This window comes from Vidua chalybeata, chromosome 23 (assembly GCF_026979565.1).
Source record: "Vidua chalybeata isolate OUT-0048 chromosome 23, bVidCha1 merged haplotype, whole genome shotgun sequence".
NCBI lineage: Eukaryota > Metazoa > Chordata > Aves > Passeriformes > Viduidae > Vidua > Vidua chalybeata.
Window position 1 is genome coordinate 7,489,503 of NC_071552.1, and position 18,943 is coordinate 7,508,445.

The window sequence follows — 18,943 nt, forward strand, 5'->3', positions numbered from 1 at the left end:
ACAATAAATACAGCCTTCCATAATGCCATTTTATGGTGTCACTCTTCAGAATTTATTAAGACTTAGTTGCAGCCATGCCTGCAGCCTCCTGTGCTGGAATCAGTAAATTGTGTTCATTATCTCCAGCACTTGCTCTGACCTGCTGTGTTTTACAAGGGGGGAGACACTGAAGGTGTGGGGACACCTCAGCTGCTTTCTGCAGCTGTTTCCTTGGTGGAAATCCAGCTTTTCTGGGGTTTCTGGGACACCCCAGGCAGTGTGGATGGGCCCCAAGTGTGACGTGGTGGTTGAAGAGAACACTGAGGGACTGAGGACCTGCCAAAATTACCACAGTTCCACGGGGAAGGAGCTGGGTGAGGAGGGATCCCATGGGCACCTTGCAGCACACTGGGACATCTGTCACTCCACTGTGGGACCACTCCAGCAGTCTTGGATGTGCTGAAGATGCTGGAAGTGGAAAAGGGTTCACAGGAGCTCCCTGAACTGCAGACAGGGAGATGCTACGCCCCCGTTTGGTGTCCTCTTGCACCAGGTGTTTTCAAATGAAAACACAAATGAAACCATGCTCCTTTCTCCCACTTTTTTTGTCAGGACAAATCCCAGCAGCAGCACGTTTGTGTACCTTCATCCTTATCCCCAGCATTTAGGTCCAGGATGGAGGAAAACAAGTTCAAGCCCAACCTCCTGATAATTTATTATGTTCCTTGTGCTTAAGGGCAAAATTTAAGTTGCCAGAAGCAGATGTTTGCATGGTCTTTTTTTAGCTCTCGAAGTACTTTCTGTGTGCCTGATTGATGGACGTCCCTGTTACATTAATAGCTGGGCTTTGCAGAAAGCTGTTATTACCAGGAGAGACTGGTGTGGGTTTCAGTTTTTCTTCTTGCATTGAAAATCCATTATTAATGTCTTTCTTAGGGAAAAAAAAAAAAAAAAAAAAAAAGGTTTCAATTCAGGCATTTTGCTTTGCTTTCTCAGGCTTCTTCTCAACTGTCTTCACCAAGGTGCTTTTAAAATCAATATTACAAGTATTCTTTATATTTTACTGGGTGGTTGAGGGTTTCTGCATCTTGCTATTGATTTCTAATTGTATTGAAGGACATGTAGGTACACACAAGTTGCTCTGTGATGGATAACTTCATATGTGTCTTGCTAATCATCACTGAATTACCTTCTGCATGTTACCTGTTGCTGGATGCTGCTGCTGAGCTTGGAAGGCACCAGGAGAGTTCTGAGTGCAATCCTAAGACACCATACTTGTGGGATATTTAATTTGGGTTCATTTAATTTGGGTTTGTTTTTCAAACAAACACAGGGGTCACGTGAGGCTTGTGGAGTCTCCTCTTCTGTGTTGTCTTTGCAGAGTTCTTCTGCCCTGGCTTCTCAGGCAGCTTCGTGTTCTGCACAGTAGGAGCTTAACAAGTCATTGTCCTGGCTTTGTGTGGGGTGGTCATAATGCACCTTCAGCTTCTGGCCCTTGGGGCAGCTCTGCTGGCAGATCTCAGCATTTCAGAGGTGCAGAGTCATTGGATCCTAGAATGCTTTGGGTTGGAAGTGGCCTTAAATCCCACCTCAGTCCACCCATGCCATGGCAGGGACACCTTCCATTGTCCCAGGCTGCTCCAAGCTCCAGTGTCCAACCTGGCCTTGGGCACTTCCAGGGATCCAGGGGCAGCCACAGCTGCTCTGGGCACCCTGTGCCAGGGCCTGCCCACCCTCCCAGGGAACAATTCCTAATTCCCAATATCCCATCCATCCCTGCCCTCTGGCTCTGGGAAGCCATTCCCTTGTCCTGGCACTCCAGGCCCCTGTAAAAGTCCAAGTCTCAATGAAGTCATAGAGAAGCCCAGACTGTACTGGTAACTGCTGTAAAGTTGGATTTGCAGACAGAGGCTTTTGGAACACATCAGCACTGATGGCACAGTCTGTGTGAGAGCTTGTTGGCACCAAAGGAGCCTGTGAGGAGTGACAGGACTGTGGCCAGCATGGGTGCTCCAAAACGCCTCCACAGCTCCAGGTGGGCTGTAGCAGAGGAAGAGCTCTGTGTGTGTGGGCACGGTCCTTCCCAGTCTGCATGCCACACAGGCTCCACGTCTGCCAGGGGCTGTGGCTGTGCCAGCAGGCAATCTGGAGAGGGCTGGCTGTACACGAACCTCTGCTGTACACAAACCTGGGCTGTTTGCTCCTCAGGCTTATCCTGGACAGGCTCCTGCACCTTCAGACATGGAGGCTACACCTGGCTTCTGAGGAACTGGTTGTTGCAGTTTGTCTGTCTGTGCTGGGGACCAGGACAAACACTGGCACAGGAGCTGGTCCATTGTCCCCGGGAGCAGCAGGGCTCGGTGGTGGCAGTGCTGGCAGGGGACACGGCAGCCCAGCCCTGCCTGGCCCGGCAGAGCTGGGAAGGGACAGGGCTGGCATGCATAACAATGGGCAGGCTCTGACCTTGCCGCTGGAACTCACTTAGCAATTCTGTTGATGTTCTGGGAACGAAAATATAATTCAGGCCACCTTCTCCTCCAATCTGACCCTGAGAATCTGGGAGAAGAGCTACTGAATAATTAGGGGCTTTTTTTCCCCCTCCTTTTTGCTGGAGTTACTGCTCAGTGTTGAACTGTGCTCTAAAGTGTCATTAGTTCCCTTGAACTTACTGCTCCAAGTGTACTTAGCATTAATATAATTACTTAAATTGCAGTCTCATTAATCACCGGAGGCTGCAGCACATCCCTGTGGTGCTGTTTTGTGGGTGGCTTGGCTGGTGGGAACCCCCTGGCCAGGGGTGGAGGCTGTGGCTGGAGCACTCTCCCTCTGCTCCTGTGCCTGGTTTGGTTGAGCTTAGTGTGATCCCTGCAGGATCTGGAGCATTTGCCAGCTCTGCCAGGATTGCAGGGAGCAGCCTTGCTGCTGCAGAGGAGAAAAGGGAAAGGTGGGTCTGTCCCAGGGGAGTTTGGCTGGACCACATCCCTGCTGCTGTCACTGTGATTTGGGTCTGTGGGGTCCCAAAATGCAGAGCCCAGCCTCGTGGCTTTGCAGTGAACGCCCGGAGCCCGAGCTCTTGCGCAGGGTCTGCTGCAGGGCTGTTTGATGATGCTGTGCCTCTGTCTCTGTGGCAGGGCTCTCAGCCTTCCTGGCAATGTAAATTCTCCTGGCTGCATGCTAAAATTACACTGAGTTATTGATTTATCTTTGAGAGGATTTCCTTCCCGAGGGACATTTCTGGCTCTTGTAGTGATTTAGTTCTTCTGCAAGTGCAGATTCCGTGGCAGAGCAGAGCCACCCTCCTGCCCTTGAGCCTGCAGCTCAGGGTCGCGCTCCCTCAGGCTTCCTCTGCAAGCTGATTTCTGTTCCAAGGCTGGACAAGGTTACATGGCTGTTTTTTCTGTGTAACAACGGCAAACAAAAGGGCATTTTCAACTTTCCACTGCAGAAGCTGCAGTCTGGGACAAGCCTTTGTGCCGTGGCACCAGCATTATTTTGGGAATATCTCAAACCCAGCCCCAGGGCTGGCGTGTGGGAGGTGTGGAGCCATGCCAGCCTTAATACACTCGTGCTCCTGGGAACGCTTTAGTTCTTCAAAGTGGGGTATGATGGGAGCAGGAGCATGCTAACACTTCTCTCCTAAAGCTGCAGGGTACAGCCTCTTTTTGCTTTCTGTTGACTCACCATGAGCGTCTCTAAAAACCAGGCCAGGCAAGTTCCTGCTGGTGGTCTTGAGGAAGACAAGCCAGTTCTCTTCTTCTGTCACCAGTTTTCTCCCCTGGGCCCTGAAATCCCACCCCACTAGCTGTGGCTCAGCTGGTGAACACCATCAGTAGAAGGACCTGACCCTTCAGGACGTGGCCAAATGTTTCAGCTACTCTGTGGCTGGAAAATGCCCAGCTCTGTGTCCTTGGGTGCCTATTTGAAGCACATCCCTGTGGGTTCCTGTATCTAACCCCACAGTGGATTTGGCACCGATCTCAGCTGCACACTGATAAAATGTGAGGCTGCTCGTGCATGTGGTGTTATAAAACAGCATCCACCAATTAGGCCCAGGGAGAACGTCAATTTATTTTCCTGTGAACCAAGTGTGGCACAGCTCCTTCCTTTCCCAGTGATCTATCTGTGAGATAAAACACATCTTTAGTGTCTATCTTAAATACTGCAGTGTTGACAAGTTCTCTTGACAGAAATTAGGCTAATGTCCCTTACGACTGCGTTAGCTGTAGAAACAAGGCTTTAAATTGAAGCTTCGCAAAGCGCTATTCCAGCGCGCTCTCCAAGGCATCTCCTTATTCCAGCTTTTATTATCCAAATTTGTTCTCACTCTGCCTTGGCAGGGGGGCTGGCAGGCGGCTCCTTCCATCCACACTGCTCGTCTCGCAGCCAAGCGGGTGGGGCCAGCACCTTCCAGAGCCAGACTGGGCAGTGCTGGCCAAACGTCTGCAGCTCCGGTGCCCTCGGCTCCGGGCTCGGGGGACACCGCTTCTGGGACGTGGCTGCGGCTGTGGGAGAGGGGAGCCAGCTGACACACATTGAGCAGAGATGGGATCCAAGGCAATCAGCTGCACGCCCTGACAGCAGCACAGCATGTCCTGAAACGCTCCTGCTGGAAGCTGGAGCTGGGAGAAGGGAGTTCGTGTTGTACATGTCTCATCCTTGCAATTTCAGCACTGAGTTACAGACTCAGAAGCTGAGGATAGGAACAGAGAGTGCTGAGGCCTGGTCATGAACACCCTTCTTGAGATTCCCAGCCCTCCCCTGGAAAATAGTTTCCTTTTTTGCTCCTTTGCCCTCCTCAAGTTGAGCACTTTTAGCCTTCAGTTCCTCGTTTCCAACCACAGATTAACCATGGCTGTTTTAAACCTCCTGATTCTCACACTGGTGTTGGTCCTGATGGATTATCCCTCCTTCTTGTATCCTTCCTGTGCCTCCACATTGCCAGGTTCTTTGGTGGCCATCTCATGAGTCCCTGAGAGAGGAGGAGAGGCTCTCTGAGAGTGACAGATGTGGGAGACATGATGGTTGATGATGTTCTGAGGTGCTAACCTCCATCATAGTAAAGAAGCCTCTCTCAAAAGGAATTAAATGCCTAAAATACCACAAAATTAATATCATCCTCAGTTCCTTTTGTCAGGTTCTCAGTTTTCCTGGTAAGCTGCCTTGTCCTTCTCTGCTTACATCCTGCATTGATTTTCTCTGAATGTAGCCAAGTCTTCAGCATCCTAGATGGGCTTTCTGGAGTAACAAATAGACCTGAGGAATGAAAATTATTGAATGGATTGTAGCATTGGCTTGGGGATAAATAATGTAGTGAGTTGGAGAGGGATTAAAACTGGCTTTTGTAAATAAGCTTCTCATGGATGTTGACTTGGGGACATGGTGAGACAAAAGTCACTGCAGTGTCTCTGCAGCCTGGTGTGCCACTTGAGAGATGAAATATCAGAGTGTTTTGGTGTCTCTGTTTCTTCTGCTCAGACCTTTGTGGGATTAAACTCTCTAAACTGCTGCAGTTCCCAGACGTCAAGCCCAGTATCAGAAGAAAAAATAAATCAAGTGCCTCGTATTGAATCCTGAGCACCCAGCTCCTGCTGCACCCGGGGCTGTGGTAACTCTCCACAGTGCCTGCCTTGAAACGGGGGAGAAGGGTTTGCTGAGAAAGTGAAAACGTTGTGGCCACTCTTCAAAAGGACAACCCTTCTTCTTCCTGCCCTGTGGTTATTTTTTTTCCTGGTGTGTTTGCTGCGGCGGCGCTGCAAGGCAGAGCAGCCCTCGCTGGAGGGAGGTGGGAGGGCGGAGCACTTGCTGGAGGAGCTCTTTGCCACGGGAGCTTTTTGCTGCCTCCTGCAGCAGCAGCAGCAGATACATCAGCAGATGCTGCAGCAGTGCCTCCATCAGAGGCACTGTATTTCCCTCTCGAGCCCTCCTGTGACCCCTCCTCCCCTGGCACCTCGCTGGCCTCAACCTTCTCTTCCATCACTTCGAGACTTCCCAGGGGGCCCAGGCACCTCATGGGAGGGCCACACTGTGCCCCGTGTGTGACAGGCACCCCTCCTGTCCTCGTGGTTCCCGTGCACGAGAGGAATGAGGTTTGGTGTGTGTTCAGCAGGCAGCTGGCTCAGCTCTGGGCACAAGGCTGAGCCACGTGTGCCATCATCATCACTGTCACCTTGGCTGCCAGCGAGGGCAGGTGGCAGTCACAGGGACCTGCTCTGGCACTGCCAGCCAGGGCCCTGCCTGTCCCCATGGGCTCACCTGGCCCTCCTTCCCTCTTGCTGCAGGAGCTGCAGGAGAAGCCAAACGGATTTGGCAGGTGGTGTGAGGAGTGAGCCCAGCCCAGCCTCACGGGCTGCCTCTGGTTTGAACAGCAGAGTTCAGAGCACTCAGCACCAGCTGATCAGTTGGGAGAACATAAATCCCAGTGCCACAGGAGAGCCCTGGCTCAGGGAAAAGGGCCAGTTGTGAGCACTGTCCAGCCCAATGTCCAAATGGAATGGTGCTTTCACATCTCTAATCAAGGGTTACTTAGTGGGGAGCCCCTTCCTTGTGAGTCTTTGTTCTCTGCTAGCTGTGGATTGAATCACGGGAGGAGGGATTGGATTCTGGCATCATTTTAAAAACGTTTTCATTCTATTTGCTGAGGGCAACAAATTACAGAGAATACCTCTCAGCAGTGTGACAAAAGAGTGGCTCTAAAACCCTTTTCAGCCAAACAATTGTTTGAGTTGAAGGCCTGATGGATGGTGCTTAAAGATGTGGTTATTGCAGCAAGGTTGGCATTAAAAATCACAGGGTGCAAGAAAGTTCTCCCCACACTGTGGGCGTGTGTCTCCCTGTAATCCTGGTGTGAGGAGCCCTTACCACCCTGAGTGCACCCAGTGAGCTCTGTGGCATCAGCCACAGGAGAGTAGCACAGCAAGCACCAGTGTGTGGCAAGCACATTTCTCTCTCTCTCAGGATTTTTTATTGAGGTGCACAGAGAGAAATGAAAGAGAAAACAATTTCTATTTCTGCTCCATGTTTTTCTCTTGTGGAATGTGTTTGGAGAATTGTTTACCTGGAGTGAGCTCTTGGTTGGATCATGGTGGATTGTTTGGGCCTGAGAGCCAATCGGATCCACCTGTGTCTGGGCTCTGGAGAACAGGATCACGAGTTGTGAGTTAGTTAGATATGATAGTTAGAGAAAGTAGCATGTAGTATTTAGTATCCTCTTTTATATAGCATATTAATGTATTATAACATAATTATAATAAAGCAATCATTTAGCCTTCTGAAATGGAGTTAGACATCATCATTCTTCCCATTGGGTTCGCCGACGTCAACAACAAGTGGTGACCCCGAACGTTGGATGAAGAACCAGGACCTGGATCGGTCCACAACCGTGATTTAACACGGGAAAGGAGGTGAACCCTCTTGAAAAGGCATGTCCGACGTCCCTGCGAGGGATAGGGGAGGTAAGACGCCGTGGGAACCCTCTCTATAGGACCAGGTGCAGCCCCGAGCAGTTTGCCGTAACTGGACGCCTCTGCCTTCCTTTGAAAGGTACTGATTTTCTGATAATAGTACTACCCTGATCTAGGGTGGACTTTAACCTTGGGAAGAGATGTCTGCAGATTTCGACATTGGTTTGTCTTGTGTACATGGCCCTATACTTGCCCTCTGGAGAGATTTGGCTCGGGTCAATGGAATTTCTATCCCTGATGATGATTTTTTGGAGTTTCTTGAATATGCAGACACTCGTGTTTTTTTCGGGGATCTGGCTTTTTCCCTGAATACAGAGGCTTGGAGATCCCTGTATTTCATCATCAGGAAAAACGTCATGCGAGATCTCTGGGCGTTTCGATACATGAAAGTTTATTTCGAGCTTCTTCCGATAGTCCAGAAATGGACCCCTTTTCCGATAATCCAGTCTTTGCTGCAGGTGCCCCCCCGCGAAAAGGTGGGGGCAGAGCCTTTGTCCGTGGCTCAGAAATTTTCTTCTGCTTCTGCGCAGAGGGAGCCTCCTCCACCTCCTCCTCCTGCAGCGTGTGAGCCCCGCCCCCGCGTCCCTTCGGAGGGTGCGGGGCCGCTCCCGGCCGAGGCGGAGACGCCGCTCCGCCCGCCGGTTTCCCCGCCTGCAGCCGTGCCTCCTCCTCCTCCTGCCCATTCGGAGCTGGGAGACACACCCGCCGCTGAGAGCCAGCCTGAAGCCACCTCGGCAGGGGCGGAGACGCCGCCTGCGCCGGCTCCCGCGCCGGCCCCTGCTTCGGAGTTGTCAGCCACGCCTCCGGCACCGCCCGTCATCGTTCCCGCGGCGGCGGCTGCGCCCCCTGCACCAGCGGCCGATCCCTCCACAGCGGTGGGTTCCGCCGCGCCGGTGGTCCCGCTCGCCGGCTCGGAGCCTGTTCCCGATGCGAGCTGTGATGATATAGAAGACCCCCAGCCTGCGGCGCCGGCCGAGGACCTCCCCGCGCCGGCTCCGCCGCCGATATCGGCTGTGATGCGCGCCTCGCCGCCCGTAGCGGCCCCCGCGCCGGCCCCGCCGGTCCCGGCTGCACCGCCGCCTCCCGCGGCTTTCGCCGGGTCGCCAGGCGCTGCCAGCAGCAGCGAGCAGCAGCAGCCTGGGGCCGCGTTGGAGCGGACCCCGCCGTCTCCAATCAGCCCGGGGTCCCCTCCCAGCCTGTTCTCTGCTGCTGGCGCTCCTCGGCAGCTCCTTGCAGCTGCCGCGAAAGTGAAAGTCATGAAGTTTAGTGCCTTTCTGGGGAACAGTGTTTTTCTTGGTCCAATTCTTGCTTGGGTGGGGGATTCTCGCCGGAGCTCGAGGCCCCTCGCCCCTCCCGCTCCCGTTTGGGGGGTGGGGGGGATGAGTTCCGGGAATGCTGCCGCTGGCATTGTGCCCGGAGAGCGTGGGGCTGCTGCGGCCAGGGGTCAGAGAGCTGCGTGCCGGCCCAACCGTGCCGCAGGTCCTGAGAATCAACACTTCTCTGGGAAAAACACCTTCTCTGCTGAGCCTTGGGGCAGTTCTTGTGTCATGCCCTCGTTTGAGGGGCGGGGGCAAACGCGTCCTGAGAGGCTGTGGCTGCGGCCACGGCTAGGCGCGGTGCGGGATGAACACAATTCTGGAAGACTTGCCGTGACACTGGCCGCGTGGTGGGGGCGGGCTGTGAAGATGAAGATCCCGCCCCGCCGGTCGGGCTGGGACCGATTGGTCCAGCCCCCCGGCCGGAGGGCCCCGTGTGCCCCACGGCCGGGTTTGGGATCTTGGCTCCGCCCGCATGGACCGGGGCCGCCAGCTGCGCAGGGTCTTAAAGCCTGCTACTTGCTGGGCATTCTGATTCCGAGATAAAAAAACAAACAAACAAACAAACAAACAAAAAAAAAAAAACCACAAAAACAAAATTATTAGATTTAAGATTAATTAAATAGAGGTGGTTGAAAAGACAAAGAACAAGAAAAAAAAAGTGGTTGATTTAAGAGTTTTGGCCATGGGATTTCAGAGATTTTTTCAGTTTTTTTTAATTTGGTGATGGTTTTTGCACAAGAAAGGTATGTTTGCATGGTTGGCAATCAGCCCAAAGTTGGTTTTATCAGTTGTTGCAGCCTCTGGGACGACATTCAGTGTTTTGGTATTAGATAATTATATGATGTCACATTTGGTTTTTGTTTATGGGTTTTTAATTGTTGTTTGGACTTTCTTCAGTTGTTTTGTTTCAGGATTCAGCAGTTCTCTGTTTCAGCATTGAGAAGTACTTTTGAGGATGTCAAGATCAACGTTTCCAATCAATGGACAACTTCTCCCGAGAATCAGTTGTTTGGACTTGAAATTTGAGCATTATTTTAATTGTTGTTTGGGTTTTATGTTGTAAGTTTTGTTTTAGAGATTTGATAGATGGTTTGCAGGTAAAGGATCTCTTTGAACATTCCACATCAGCATTTGATTTTGCTTTTGATTGATAACTAGCAAATTGATAAGGGGACCTCTTGAGATGTGTTTGCTCTCTTTTGTAGGACCCTGCAGAAGAATTGCAGATGCATTTTTTTAATTTAATTTTTTTTAAATTTATACTAAAACGGTGATATGTGGCAAGCACATTTCTCTCTCTCTCAGGATTTTTTATTGAGGTGCACAGAGAGAAATGAAAGAGAAAACAATTTCTATTTCTGCTCCATGTTTTTCTCTTGTGGAATGTGTTTGGAGAATTGTTTACCTGGAGTGAGCTCTTGGTTGGATCATGGTGGATTGTTTGGGCCTGAGAGCCAATCGGATCCACCTGTGTCTGGGCTCTGGAGAACAGGGTCACGAGTTGTGAGTTAGTTAGATATGATAGTTAGAGAAAGTAGCATGTAGTATTTAGTATCCTCTTTTATATAGCATATTAATGTATTATAACATAATTATAATAAAGCAATCATTTAGCCTTCTGAAATGGAGTTAGACATCATCATTCTTCCCATTGGGTTCGCCGACGTCAACAACACCAGTGGGTCGCTTCTCTCTTGCTAAATGAGAAACTGCAATGGGATCAGCCCTTTTGGGGTGGCATCTCTGCCTGTGGCAGGAGGGCCAGATGATCCAAGTCCAGATGATCTTTAAGGTCCATTCCAAGCCAAACCATTCAATAATTCTTCCCCTGCCCCTGTTCAAGTGGGGTTCAAGTCCAGCAGAAGGCAGTGCTGCTGCTTTGGGACCTGTGAGGAGCCTGGGCAGGAACACACCTGCTGTTGGGATGTATTAGAACAGTGTGGCTTTGGGGCTTTCCCAGGAATGCCTTTGCTGCCAGCAGCAGTGCTGGGTGTTGAATGGGGGACAGGTTTACCTTTGGCTTGAAAGCATTTCAGATGGCTTCTGTCCCTGCTCCACTGCAGCACAGAACAAAATCAGTGTTGGAGAAGATGTTGTACTTAGACATCGCCTTTTGACAGGTCGATTTCCAGGATGTTTATTAACATAGCTTGGAATGTCACAGACGGGTTTGTCGGATTCTTACTGAAGTTCTTACATGAGACTTCCTTGGTTTTGTTGAGGTGCTTTGAACTCTTCATTCAGTCTCTCAACAATTCATCCCTTTCTGGAAGAGCCTCTGTGAGGTCTGTGGCTGAGGGATCAGGCCCTGCCTGCTCCCTGTGTGTCTGGGTGCCCTGGGAGGCAGAAGGGAGCAGCAGTGCCAATTGTTTGCTCATGCTGGAAGGACAAAACTCCTCTCTTAGGGTTTCCTCTGCAATCCCAGAATAGGAGGACATCTCTGTCCTTGTCAGCCTTCTGGGCAAAGATCAAACATAACAGCAGCGATGAAAACAGGCTGGCACCACCAGGGCTGGTCACTCACAGGCAGAGGCAGCCCAGCTCCTTCAGCCCAAGCTGGGCAGTGCCTGGGAGAGGTGGTCCATGGCACTGGGCATAGTGCATCACTCCAGGGGTTCGTCCTGCATCCCATCCCCTGCAGAGCTTATGCTTAAGGGACACTTTATGAACACGGACAGTAGACAGTGATTTTATAAAAGAGTTTTGTCTATTATTATTTGCAGTAGTTAACAGAGCCCCTGCTGTCACTGGTTACCTGAGAAATCGAGAAGCAGTGGCCAGGCTGGTGCTTCTCTGAGGAGCTGCTGCACTCAACAGGCAGCTGTGGCTTCCCAGCAGTACAGTGGGAGGAAGAGCTGCCCAGGGAGTGGATTTGTAAAGCATTTCATCCAGCATCACGGGAGTTTGTACTTGGGATGTGCACACAGGTGTCTGAGCTTCCTCCCTGCCCGAAGTGGGGAATGCTGGGGCTGCTGGGGCAGCTGCTGGGGGAGCTTCCAGGCCTGGTGCTGTGAAACCTCTCCACCAGCTATCAAGACGAGGTGACATAAAGCATATTAATGACATTTTCCAGTGGCACTTAACTGGGAGGAGCAGTGAGTGCCAGACAGTGAACTAATGCAAAAGGCTATAGCTGAGTGAAAAAGGGACAGAAAGAAATAAAATGAGATTCAGGCTCTGGGCCTCTTCTTCCTGTGTCTGCTACATGTCTTCCTTTTCTGTGTAAAAATGTTCTGTTTTGAAGTAACAAACAATCTGGAGAGTGGTAGGACTTGCCTTTGTAGGAAAGAAAGGAAAAGAAAAAAAAAAAACAGAGGCAGGCTTTGCTACTTCCTTGCTCAGCGGCTCTAACCAGAGTCTGGGGTCAGGGTGTGAGCTGAGCCCCCCAGATGGGCCTGGCTCCTCTGTTTTCCTCCGAGCACCCTGGTGTGGGACATCCCATCCACCCAGGCACAGCTGGAGTCAGGCACAGTGTCCCCTGTGTGTCACCAGCACAGGATGCCCTGGCCTCAGCCAGTTCCCCAGCATGGCACTGGTGGCTCCTGGAGCTGGGGACGCAGCTGTGGGGAGCTCTGCTGCTCCCTGGGATTTGTCTCCTGGTAGTTTTTAGTCATTATTTTATTAATGGAGAAGGTGCGGTGCCATCAGATAAGTTATTATGGATGCTCTGGCAGTGTGATTATTTCAGTTCTGCAGCACTGCCGATGTGTTTTGCTAGAACATTCACATATTGATTCCAGATTCCTTTGTTGCCTGTACTAGAAAGAAAGTCCCTTTTCTCTCACTCCCTGTGTGGAGAGAAACAAAGAGTAAAGGAAGGTAGATGTTATCTGAGGCTTGCTCACATACCGAGGTAATTTTTGAGAGCTGCAGATCCGCTTACTGACTCATAACTGGGGCTTGTTTTCAATCCCTTGATAGATTTTTGAATTCTCTAACAATGCCAAACAAGGTTGCTCACTTGGGGACAAGCTAGGGATTTGCCTCAGCGAGCTGGATCACCTTTGTTCTGCTTGCCTCAGCCTTCCCAGGGGAGATTGCTCTGCCACGGGGACAGGGTGGTGCTGCAGGGGAAGAGTCTCGTGTCCCTCTTGGGCTCCTCTTGATTGGCAGTCAGTGGCTGGCAGCTTTGTCCAAGGGGTGGGGATGGGATGGGATGGGATGGGATGGGATGGGATGGGATGGGATGGGATGGGATGGGATGGGATGGGGAAGGCACTGCCAGAAGTGCAGTGAGTTACTGCACAACCTTGGCAGGAGGTTTGCAGGTCAGTGTGTGATGTACAACTTCCCAGCCTGTAGCTGTGCCATGAGTTGGGGCTCAGCCCTGTCCCCATGCTGGAACACAAACCCACTTGTGGAATGTGGAATGATGTGCTGGAAAGCAGATGGGCAGGATGAAACCTTTCTCCTTTAGTGAGGAAACACAGCTGGTCATTTGGTTGGTCTAGAAGAAGAGAGATGGGGTTCTTTGGACGTCACTGCATGCTGCATATTCCACACAGCAGCCCTCTGCTTTTAGTAATGTGGTGCACAACGTACCTGATCCTCCCTCAGTTGTGAGCCTGGTGGAAGCATGTCCTGTTTTCCATTTGTTTATTAATTTATCATCGTGTTTTTAGCCTCTGCAAAGCTTGGTATTGGTATAGAGCCTGGGAAATGTGCACAGAGTTGAGTAACAGATAGTTGTGATTTGGTTACAAGGCAATAATTTAAGTGGACAGGTTTAGCTGATAACATAAAGCACATGAGAGAAATCGCTTTGGTTTATAAATGTCAGCAGAGCCCCTGCGAGGGAGCTGCTGCCTGGTGCTGCTGCTCCAGCCAATATATTATAAGGAGATATAAACAGATGTCTGAAAAAATCTGGCTGACCAAGATTAAAAGAATGGGGCTATAAATTAAAGTCTTCCTTGGCATCTCTTTAAGCAACTTTATGGACAGAGTGCATCCAAATGAAGGAGTGCTAAAGCTCAGAGGGACCTCCAGGTGCTTTGGGCTGCAGAGGCAGCACCAAGGGGTGGGGACAGCTTGTGGGGACAGCAGTGTCAGTCAGAGCTGGCATGGGAGACCAAAGCCTGTCCTGGTGCTTCTGCAGCTGATAAAGGGATTAAATCAGGAACAGGAATAACACCATCCCTGCAGTGTCGCCACAGGATCAGTGTCTCCTGCTTGGAAAATAAATGCTGTCGCTCTGCTTTGACATTTATTCCCAATAAAGACCTTGTCATTTGTGCAGTGACAAGGGTTTTATCCTCTGGGTACTTTACCTGTTGGACGCTGTCTTTTTGGCTGCAAAGCAGCTGAGTGACTGAGGGGCACGTGGGTGACACGTTCCCAGCAGAGGCACTGGGAGCTCTGCTCAAACCCTGTGGCTTTCTCTCAATCCATCACCCCAAGGCAATGCAATAACACCTATTCCAACTGAGAGCAGGTTCTGATTGGATATTAGGGAGGAATTCTTCCCTGTTGGGCAGGCCCTGGCACAGGGTGCCCAGAGCAGCTGTGGCTGTCCCTGGATCCCTGGCAGTGCCCAAGGCCAGGCTGGACACTGGGGCTGGAGCAGCCTGGGACAGTGGGAGGTGTCCCTGCCATGGCAGGGGTGGCACTGGATTAGCTTTGAGGTTCCTTTCCACCCAAACCATTTGGGGATTCTGTGATCTTATTTTTAACTGATTTTAATTTATTTTAGTTGTGGTTAAAAAAATCCCAAGAGTGAGATATTTTTTAAGGGGTCCAAACCATTTGTGGGGGCAGGAATTTGCCGCTTCCCCCTCCACAGCTGGAGCCCTTCTGGTAGGTTTGTGGAGGAGATTTCACAGCTATTTCTGCTCACTTGTAGTTGATTTAGAGCTGAGAAATTAACTAGAATGGAAAATCTTCTTTCCCTTTATGAGGAGCAAGGAATGAGGTCTGGCAGCTGTAGGATTTGCAGCTCTCAGGGAAGAGGGACCATTCAGTAACACATCTATGCAGTGCATACCTGTGGATACAAATCTTGTATTTGTCTGAGGTGTCAAGGAGAAAAAATGTTAAAAAATGCCTTAAATAAAAACGTGTTTTTTGTATTTTTAATTGAGTTTCATTTCCCAAATGCACCTTAATGCAAACAATAAGTAAAAAATTAATTTCTCTCGGGAAAAAGCTATTAGCAGAATGATTCTGTTTTAGCAGCATGTGAAGCTATGTAATTGCTTACACATGTATTGCTCCAGTGTGTGATCCCAGTTGTTGAATAGTATCAAATTATAGGAATCAAAGAGAATCAACTATTTTTAAGGGATATGTCTAGAAGCTACATACTGAAACATGATTAAAATTCAGGATTTCCATCTTACTCGTCTAAATCAGCAATTTTAATCACATTATGCAAGTCAACCCACCCTCAAACACACTGTTGACTTCAAAATACCCCAAACTAAATAAGACAGAAGACCTTCCTTGAACAGCTGTAACATTTTTAAGTGTCAATGTCAATCTTTTTGTTGAAAACAGAGATGTTTTTCATGGTTTATTTATTAAAGCAGTGCATTTGTCCTGCTGTGCCATGAACCTGGGCTGCTGTGCCGAGAAGGGAGGGAAATCCCTGGAGCACCAAGAGCTGCTTAAACACATCGAGGCTGCAAGTTTTGCTCTGGGGTTCACATGCTCTTGGTTAAATCTTGTTTAGTGTGCAGAGCAGGAGCAGGAAGGGTTTGTGTCTTGGCTGATGCAGACACTGTGATTTGGCTGTGTTGGATGTGCAGCTCATGAGCACCATGCCTGGGTTTGGTTTTATTTCCTTCTTGCTTATGTGACAGATGAGTGATGCCGTGGCTGACTCTCACAATTCAAAGGCAAATATCCTGTATATCTGTTAGGAGAAGTTTTACAGATTTATAGTTGTGTTTTATCCCCCTTGTGCTGTTATCAGGGGTGCCTGGGTTTGGGACATTTGGGAGGGTCGGCTCCTTACTGTGGCAGCACCTGACCTCCAGTCAAGGTGTCAGGAAGTGATCTCCAGCACTGGGCAGAGCAGGAGGAGTCGATGGACAGAACTTTGGGGGAGATAAAGGGTTAAAAGGTGAAACCTCCACTGTGTGGATGAGCACATGGTGGGGAAAATCCTCTGCTCCCAACACTGTAATATTTTCTCTCTTCAGTCTTCTGTTGTATTTTTGATAAGGTTTAATAAACCTCTTAAATTTTTTGGAAGCAAGTAGTGTTTCTCACACTGAGAACAGGAATGGGAGGGCTGAGCCCCCCAGCCCTCCACCCTTCTGGAGCCTGCTCCCGTGCTTTCCTTTTGGGTGATTCCCTCAGAGGAATTCCGTCCACCTCCTTCCTCTCCCCTGGCAGGCGGGAGGCTGATGTGGCTGGATGCAGCTGGAGCTCAGCTGTGCTCCCTGTCAGGGGCCATTCTCGGCTGTGTGACAGCCCAGAGCTGCTGCAGTCACTGCTGGGGCTGTGACCTGGCCTGCCCAGCGCTGGTGATGCGGCCAGGAAAGCTTTGGGCTTTGGGGGGAGACAGCCAGCTGGGCCCTGGCTCTGCCCCTGAGTGCCTCGGTGTCTGCAGATGAGGGGATTGTCCTGCTGATCCCCTCCTGCCTCTTGCTCAGCACGCGATGGCATTTCATCTTACAGCAGCTTGGCCTGGAAAGGACCTTAAAGCTCATCTCGTTCCACCTCCCTGCTGTGGGCAGGGACATCTCCCACTCCACCACGCTCTCATTGGCTGTGTTTTCCTTGCTGGCAGAGCCCTGTCCCGGTGTTGCCCGAACGGTGTTGCCCTTTTCATGGAGATCCTACAAACTCCTCTCTGACCAGCATGTCCCAGCTCCACCACCAGCAAGGAGCACAGATTGGTGATGGCACAAAATTCCTGCAGAGCCCAACTTCCCAGCGTGGGAGGATGCTCCCATAGATAGACAGTGATTAAAGGTCCTATGTATCACAAGTTTAAGGAGCAGGAGGAGGTTGGGACATGTCCATGGAAAGCACTTCAAGTGTGGAGGAGGCACATCTAGCCTGTCCTCCCCTAAAATGGGGAGATAATCACACCTGTCCTCTCACATATCCAACCAATGCAACTTCCAGTGGGCGGGACTGATGGAGAGAAAGAGAGTCTGCCAGAAATGCAAACCTTGTTTTCATAGGAAATCCTCCAAGATGGATTTTCCTGCATTTTCTAAATGCATTTATACCTACTGGATGACTACAGGCTTTGAAATGTTTCTGTCTGAATTGTCACAAACATCCCAGTCTTACATAAGAAGCACCAGGTCCTTTGATCAGGGAAATGTCTCTTTGGTCTTGAACAGGGAGGGATCAATCCAGTTGTTCCTGAGACCAGAGCTTTTTGTCTGCAAGTACATGTATTTATTCTACAAAATAATTACCCTTGTCTTCCCTTTGGTAGGAGATGCTCCCTGTCTCCTGCAAGCTGTTACTCTATCCCAGGTATATGTTTAGGTAAAAGGAAGAGAGAAAGGAAAGGCTGAATAAGGAATCCTCAGGAGGGAGGAGGGTGAGCAGCTATGGTCTGTCTGTCCATCTGTGAGCAGCTCTGTGGCTGTTCAGCTGCAGCCTTGCTGTCCTGGGCAGGCAGAATTCCTGCACTGAGAGAAGAAGAAATGCCATCAAGAAGTAGTAACCAAATATTGCCTCCTCTTCACCCCAGTGCTGGGCTGGCCACTGAGATGTGTTTGTGCTGAACTGCTGAAAACCACTCTGAATTTCCAATCTTTTCTGAATTTAAAACCAAAGCTTAATGTATTCTGTGTATTTTTGTTGGCAGATAGCAGTGATCATAAATTCCTTTTAATACAGTATTTCCACACCAGCGCAGCCTTGATGTGCAGCGTACCTGGCTGTACTCTGCGGGATGCTTTGATTTCCCTTTGGCACCTTCATTTTATTCTGTCTGCCCCAATCAGCAACAATTCCCCTTTCTCCATGTAGCCTCCAAATCCATTCCTGGTGTGAAGTTTTAGTGCTCTCCTAGGACCTGGGCCAGAAGAGAGGAAGGAACCAGTGTCTGCTGGGCTCAGGGTTCCACCTCCACTGTGGATCAGAGCCAGCCTGGCAGTACAGGGACACCTTTGGTGGCTCGGGTGGCATTTCTGGGAGGAAAAAGCAGCACCTTAGGGGTGCTGCTGGATGGGAGGGGCGTCAGTGGTGAATATCCCACTCCTCACAGTATGGGATGAAGCTTTTCTCCCCTTCTCCCAGGGAGGAGCCTGTGCCTTCAGCTCCCAGTTCCTCCCAAAGCTGGAGTAATGCAGCGCTCTGAAATAACGTGACCTTTGTTTGTAGGTCAGGCGGTTCCTGCAGGGTCACACATGCGGCTGAACCTGCAGACAGGAGAGAAAGAAGCCAAGCTCCCGGACAGAGAAAATGGGGAAAGTGACAGGAGGGAAGAGAGAAGAAGGAAAAGGTAGACATGCAAGGCATTGGGTTGGGTGGGCTGTGGCATTCATGACTTTTGTTAAGAGGCCGGGGTCCCTGGTGCACTCAGTTACTGCCTCTTCCTGGGACTCAGCTGCTGGGTTAGGAGCTCAGCAGTGCTGAAAGCAGAGCCCTGTCCTTTGTGATCCCTTTGGGATGGAAGTGGAGGTGCCCTTAGTGCACTTTCAGATGCACCTTCATGGATTCTCATGCGTCGACACCGGAACAAAACTGATAACATGGCTACTTTGAATGACATTTAGTCCTTTGAAATATCTGCAGCAACTGGTCTGAAAGTGCTTTCTGAGCCTCCCCCTTGGGATCAGCTGTGAGGGGCTGAGGGCTGGCCTGAGCCCGGTGCTGTGTCCTGCTGGGAGCAGCCCCACAGCCTCAGCTGCACACAGGCACTGCCAGAGGCCCTGGAGATCACACCTGCCCTGCAGCCAGCTTTGTAAAGGTGCTTTAAACGTCAGCTGGTGATGACTTTCCCCTTGGAACCCTTGGTTTAGTTCCTATGGGGAATTTCTCCCCAGAAGTACGTGGGATTACCCACTGCCATCTGTTATAGGGATACATGGGGAGTGTGGGGATTTGAGGGCAGCTGCCCCACAGGGGCTGAGCTTGGGGCCCTGTTGGGTTCATGGCCCCCAGCACCAGCAGCACCCACAGGCCCAAAGCCCCCCGCCCCCTGCCCAGCACAGCCTGCCCTGCCCCTCCAGCTGTCAGCCGAGTGGGGGACAGGGGCCAGTGGCCGCTGCC

At 50.6% G+C, this 18,943-nt stretch overlaps 1 long non-coding RNA gene across 1 annotated transcript in view; it reads left to right on the forward strand.

Moving 5' to 3' along the window:
• LOC128799326 (uncharacterized) overlaps positions 1 to 18,090 on the forward strand; it is a 31,159-nt gene extending 13,069 nt beyond the window's left edge. The window contains exon 3 of the long non-coding RNA XR_008434699.1: positions 18,053 to 18,090. This is a non-coding gene — a long non-coding RNA (uncharacterized LOC128799326). The remainder of the gene's footprint in view (positions 1 to 18,052) is intronic.
• Positions 18,091 to 18,943: the final 853 nt, after the last annotated feature.